This window comes from Camponotus vicinus, unplaced genomic scaffold (assembly GCF_025532165.1).
Source record: "Camponotus vicinus isolate PSW18456_S1 unplaced genomic scaffold, iyCamVici1.0 SCAF_6, whole genome shotgun sequence".
Lineage (NCBI taxonomy): Eukaryota > Metazoa > Arthropoda > Insecta > Hymenoptera > Formicidae > Camponotus > Camponotus vicinus.
Genome location: NW_028141978.1, coordinates 1,080,645 through 1,086,979, shown reverse-complemented (window position 1 = coordinate 1,086,979; position 6,335 = coordinate 1,080,645). Strand labels below are relative to the sequence as shown.

The 6,335-nt window shown below is 42.1% G+C and overlaps 1 long non-coding RNA gene across 3 annotated transcripts in view; it reads left to right on the top strand.

The window, feature by feature from the left end:
* The first annotated feature begins 1,003 nt into the window (after positions 1-1,003).
* LOC145973032 (uncharacterized) overlaps positions 1,004-6,335 on the top strand; it is a 28,864-nt gene continuing 23,532 nt past the window's right edge. Inside the window, exons 1-3 of one of the 3 annotated variants that reach the window (XR_014439334.1) lie at positions 1,004-1,159; positions 1,371-1,546; positions 2,878-3,105. This is a non-coding gene — a long non-coding RNA (uncharacterized LOC145973032). Of the gene's footprint in view, positions 1,160-1,370; positions 1,547-2,162; positions 3,106-6,335 lie in introns of those variants that run through there. The other 2 variants (XR_014439335.1, XR_014439333.1) reach the window with 2 other exon arrangements.

The following is a 6,335-nucleotide window of genomic DNA, read 5'->3' as shown; positions in this document are numbered from 1 at the left end:
TTACTAACACTCCGAGGCCCCCCCCTCCCCGCTCCCCACTTCCCCCTCTCGCCGCACCGCGCCGCGTCCGCGAAAGCGCGCCTCGGCTTCTCTCTCGCCACCGTCGACCCGCGAATCACGAGGCTCCGTCGACGCCCTGCGAGTCACGTAGGCAACGTGGCTCTCAGATCGCGGCTCCGGAATGATGCATGGAATGATGCAAACCGTGACGCTTGTTGAGCCCCGACGATGCGACGTAAATTCGAAGATTGCGATTTTGCTGCCCCAGCCTGCGTTACTCGCGATTCTCGGCTCTCGGAATATCTTTATTTCCGCCGCTCGAAATCGTCCCCCTTGTCACCCGATTGTAATATTTTTTCTGTTTTATTTTTTAATAATTTCGTGACGAGTTTGCCGAACATTGTTTGTTGCCTCTCGACTTATCGATACGTGTAAAATACGCCGATTACAAGATTTGTCCGGCAGGTGTCTTATGGGAGTGGGGGTAACCGATTGGCCCCTTGGCCCGACAAATTCGTCACGAATTCCGATCAACGTCACCCTTTTACATCGATAAGTTTCCAGAGACGATAAGACTAGCTTCGCACCTGCCGAGATAAATCTGACAGGTCGGATCTCAATTTTATCTCTCGCTAAAATTATCCGATAAGCGAGTGAGAGTCGCTGACTCTCTCGCCGGCTTCGACCGCGCCATTTTGCGCGTAATAACGCCGTGTATGTACCATGTACGCGTATATTCGCGGCGGCATCTGAAAAGGGAAAGACGATCGCCTTCGCTGCCGCGCGGACGGCCTTCTCGCGCTCGACGTTCTCGCCCTTGTTTCTCGTCGCCGGTGTTTTCGGCCGCCGAATCGAGATAAGGACGGCGGATGCCGGCTGCGTTTTCGGCAGCGCGGATGCGCGCGCAGCCGCCTCTCCGGTCACGTACGCCGTGATCGACACGTATCGCGCGGCGGCGTGGTGGGGGGAGCGAACGCGCGATCCCCCCTGGTGGGGGGCACGTGGAACGTGGTAGAACAACCGAGAACACCGAGAGAGCGAGACGTCTCGGATGGAGGGAGACGACGGTCGCGCGTCGAATCCGAAATAATACACGTATAAAGATCGAACGTTAGTTAGCTCCTAGGGTTTTTCTCTAGCGACCGTTTTTACGCGACAGGTAAATATACGAATCGATAAGCACGCGAGGACGTATTTGGAAAACATTTTGCACTCGCGCGATTTTTAATTATCTCGATCGCGTAATCCCATACAATACGGAATATTGCAGCGATATTATTGATATTGTAACATTGCAATATTGCCGCAATATTACTGCAATATTCTGATATCGTTCGATTACGATGTAAACAAATTTCGAAATTTCTAAGGTTCGATGTTTTTGACGATTGTCACCGGATGGTTTGGTAAACTTGCTCGAGCTGCGTGAAGTTAGCCGCGGGTTCGTTCGTAAAAGTACGCTATCCGCCATTCGCATCTACGATTGCATGCGACAAACGGAGTAGTATACAATGTGGTCTTATCGAACGCGCGATTTGTTGACAAGGTAAGATACGATCGCGCCAATTTATTTAAGCGAGCGCCGCATACGTCCCATTGCACAATCGCTATCAGCGATTCAATAACCCAGGCGCTTTTTTTCTCTCTCGTCTCCTTCCCTTTCTTCTTGCTACGCCGCAATCTCCGTTTGTGCCGCCACTTCTGGCTTTCGTTTCCGGAAGAAAACTACCGGTTGTAAATATTCGCTCCTCTCTCTCCATCTCGTTCTTCGAGGAACATTCCTCGAGTCCATTCGATTCGTTACGCGCGTTTTCTCAAGTTCAATGACAGCTGTACGATGACGTACACACCCACACAACGATAGAATCGCTGATCTCTCAAGATTGTATCTCTCTGTTTTTTTTTTGTAAATAATTAAAGTTATACATCTTTGAAAGTTTCAAGATTTCGACAATTTTATCCTTCCTCGAGGATATTGGAAAAATTGGAAATGACAGCAAACAAGTTAAATTGTATTCGCAATTATTTTCTTCTATGATTTAATCTGATTAAATTTAATATGATTTTTTATAGAAATAAATTTTCCATTTGCTTTATATACTTATTATATTATTCAAACAATTGCTTTATTAATCTTGATTTTTTCACTAATTAAAACGTATTATTAAATTAAAAATACGTTGTTATTCAATTGCCTTACTTGTACATACATATTCTATTTATTTCCAGCTGAAAAATATAAATATAAATATTTTCAATACAGTCACTTTGCGCAGACACAATACAACCTTACAAAGATAAATAAATATGCGGGATGAATTTTATTAATACAAAAAAATAGAGATACGCGCGGTGAAGATTGTCGACCATCTATTTTTGCAAAGGGATTTTTTTTCTCGCGCACGCCCAGAAGAAGCGTCTCGCGTCGTTACGTAATCCCTTGTTGGTCAACAAGAGCGGTCGTACAACGACGCACTGTTGTTAGTTCACCGAATTTCGCTTATCGTCCCGAGGCACGCAGCGCGCGCGCGCGCGCGCGCACTTGCTCGCGTAAACACGCGACAGTGTGCCAACACATGACAGATCTAATACGTCTAACATGGCGCGAGCGGAGATAAGTCGCTCGTTCGATTTACTCGCGCTCGCGAATGCGAATAAAAATAGTTGCGCGCTATCGCGTTAAGCGCCAGCGCGGATATCGCCGGCGCGTTTACGCAACGTGAGATTAGCGTTTGCGTCATGTTATCTAAAAAATATCAGGCGACCGATTAATTCGCGAGAGAAAGAGGAAGGGGGAGAAAGAAGCAGGAACGAAAACGCGCATCGCGATAGTTTGAATGTTTGGCCTCGTTGACGTTTCGGACGTCCGTTTTCAAGGTCGAGGAAGAGAGGGGAAACGACGTCGGCTCTCTCCGTCTCTCTCTCTCCGTCTCTCTCTCTCTCTCTCTCTCTCCCGTTTCGCCTTTGGAATATTTACTATCGACTTTGAGGATATTCGTCGGTCGCGCCAGCAAAGTTGCGTAATCCCGTTTGCATTCACATCGGAAATGATCGACTAACAATCGAGGAATTTTCTGGTAGAGAAACTTATCTTCTGGATCTCGAGTGAGTATTATTTTTTTCTGTTATTTTGATCTTTTGCGATGTTGCACGCGATGACTTTTCTTTATTGCTATCATTAATATCCGTTAATCGTAAATTGATGATGATGTTGCTTTATCGTCAACATCCGCTAATTATAAATTGATGATAAAAAATATCGTTTTTAATAATCTGCAAAAAAGTTCTTTCATTTAAAGTTCGATTGTGTGTTTGATGACAAATATATTCATTTATATAGTCATAATATGTAAATAAATTTCATTATTGGAGAATTAAAACTGTTTGACGGGATCAAAATTTTATCGTTTATTAGCAGAATCGCGCGTAATAATATGTTATAAAAATAATGTTATAAAAATAATGTTTTTTAAATCCGATATTTTTGTCAATTCTTCCTTTCTTCATGTTTTTATTACAATTTTAATTGCTTAATTAATTAAATATTACATACATGTGTGTGTATGCAATCTCTTTTCCCTATGATGTGCGATATTTTTTACAAATTTATTTGTATAAAATTTTGCTTGTTCTGCGACAAGCTTTGTTAAATTTAGCGCTTACTAAAATTATTATTTATTTAGTTATTTATTCAACAACCGATAACCGTTTGCCGCCGAATAAATAACTAAATAACAAATTTAACAAAATAAATAGATAAATAAATTTTTTTTGCAGAATATAATAATATTAATAATTAACAAATATAAATAAATAATGACAACTACATAAATAAATATTAAAAATTAAATATATTTCCTATACAACGACAATATCGACCAAAAACTCAACATGTATCTCTTAGCTAAAAAATATATACGCGCGTTGAAAGGGCCGTCATGAATCCGATGACCTTGTTTATACGAGATAACGTCTCGCTTGGACAGATTTAGAAAAATCATACGTGAGAAAAGTCTCATCGGCGACTGAAAATTTAAAAGACTGCCTCTCTCTGATCGAGACGATTCTTTCTCTCGTCGTCCCTAATAATAATCACGCGAACCGGTTTCTGCACGTGGCACGAGTCCTCGTGAACGTGTCCGGTCAAAATCGGCAGCAGACCCGGCAACATGGACGCGACATTCCTTCACGTTACTTTCTTTTTCAGACATCTCGATCGAGCGCGAATGAATGAAGCTGCTCTCTCGGCTCAACCGGAAATTACGCTTATCGAAATTACAGCCTTCTTTTCCCGCGCAAATTTCTTTTTTATAAAAATAAAGAGCACATGTGTCAAGTAAAATATTGGAAATTATTCCTCTCAGGCGAAAGATTAGAAAAATGAGGAATCATTAACACATTCGTTGAAAAATCAACTACTCCAAAAACAGAGCTCGATGTAAATTATCATAATTATATGCGATTCTTTTTTTTTTTACGGTGACGATATTTTCGACTGTGATAAGCTTGAAACAGCACTCGAGTTTAATTAATGCGAATCTAATCGAGGTGATTTCATTTTTCAAACTGCGTAGAGCATCGCGAAATAAGCGTTCGTTATTTCATAAGACACGTTTTATCTCGGGCGCTTATCCGCTCGCCTCTTCGCGTTCCAATGTACTTTAATAAGACACATTTACCGCGATAAAGGTAATCGTTCTCGAGATTAACGCACGTGCGCGTAAATGATCGATGTATTTCATAAATAGCGGAGCGAGTGCGAATCCTAAAAGTGCGGCGTAAAATACAATTCCCGACTGAAATGATCGTCGTTATAAATTCGCGCCGATTACGCCGATTACAACGATGCTAAATAATAATCGCTCGTTTCAACCCGCAACAGTTAAAGAGCTAAACTCCCATTCATTTTAACAAGGAAGCGCGTTTATCGCGCTATTCCTGTGACTCACAAATATTGCGACGATTATGCGTCTCAACACTCAAATTTATTCCTCAATTTTTTATTCATTCGAATAAATATCACCTCCTTTTAAATCATCTCCGCTCACACACGTTTGGCATTTTACTCAGCTGTTTGAAATAATTTTATCGAACTAGCCATTCAACTGATATATCCATTGATTAAAACGTATCAAAGATAAAATTGAATGGTCTTTTCCTAAAGAGATATCGCTCGATATCGAGATTGCACGATAGATAAATTAAAGCCAATGTAACGATTGATATCTGATTAATAAAATTTATAAAAAAAAAAATTAAGTATGCGCATTTCTTTTTCGATTCTTGTGTGCGACTTGAAGAATACAATTCTCGGGCGATACTGCGCAGATGTCACCCCACTTGTGTATCACAGGTGCAAGTATTTCTGCAAAAGTTTTTGCAGACACGCGCGTTTTTCTTTTTTTATTTTTTTTTTTTCTCAAAGACCGGATACCCGCGGACGCGGGTCGGGATGAATTTCGGACGAAGCCGTGGATTTTTTGCGCATCATGTGGAACGAACACGAGTCGCGGATGAGCTTAAAGGAGAACGATCGCAACGCGACGAGAGGGGGTTACGTAACCGAGGGGAGCCGAGACACGCCGGCCGGCCGGCCGGCAAAACGAGCGAGCACCAGGCCGGTGTTTCTCGGCCACGTATTTCGACACGCATTCGTACAGGCCTAATGATTCGTCCGACGAAGGAATCTCGCAGGTAGCCGTTTATTTGTCTCCCTCAATTCACGCTTGTACCTGTGATCATCCGTATACGATCCGAGATGATTCGTCCGATGAAGGAATCTCGCAGGTAGCCGTTTATTTGTCTCCCTCAATTCACGCTTGTACCTGTGATCATCCGCGTACGATCCGAGTATAAGGCAATATTTACCCGGGAGATGATTCACACTCTTGAAAGGAACTATGGCGATTTGTGCGAATCGTCGACATCGATGAAGACGCTCGACGGAAACAACATTCGTTTCGCAGCAAGCTATAAAGGCAATAAAGAATGCCTTTGTAAGGACGATTAGAGCGCTTACAAACAAGACGCATTTGGCGAGATAATAACGAGTCTAATAATAAGCGCAAGAGGAAACATCGGTTGAGGAGAAAACAACATTTCTTACAATAGTGTGTTAACGAAGTTTGAATGTATCATCGAGTATCTAAATTTTTTCAAGAACGAATCGCATGATCCTTCCTTGATGACCTTCTTTTACAAGTCGATGTGAATAAGTAGTCAATTTACATTCTTCGGACTACATATTAAGGGACAGGTGGAGGGGAAAAGCGTGTATTTGGAAAGTATCCGGTCGTACCTTCATCAAAGTTATATCCCCCGCCTTCTCGGGCAGA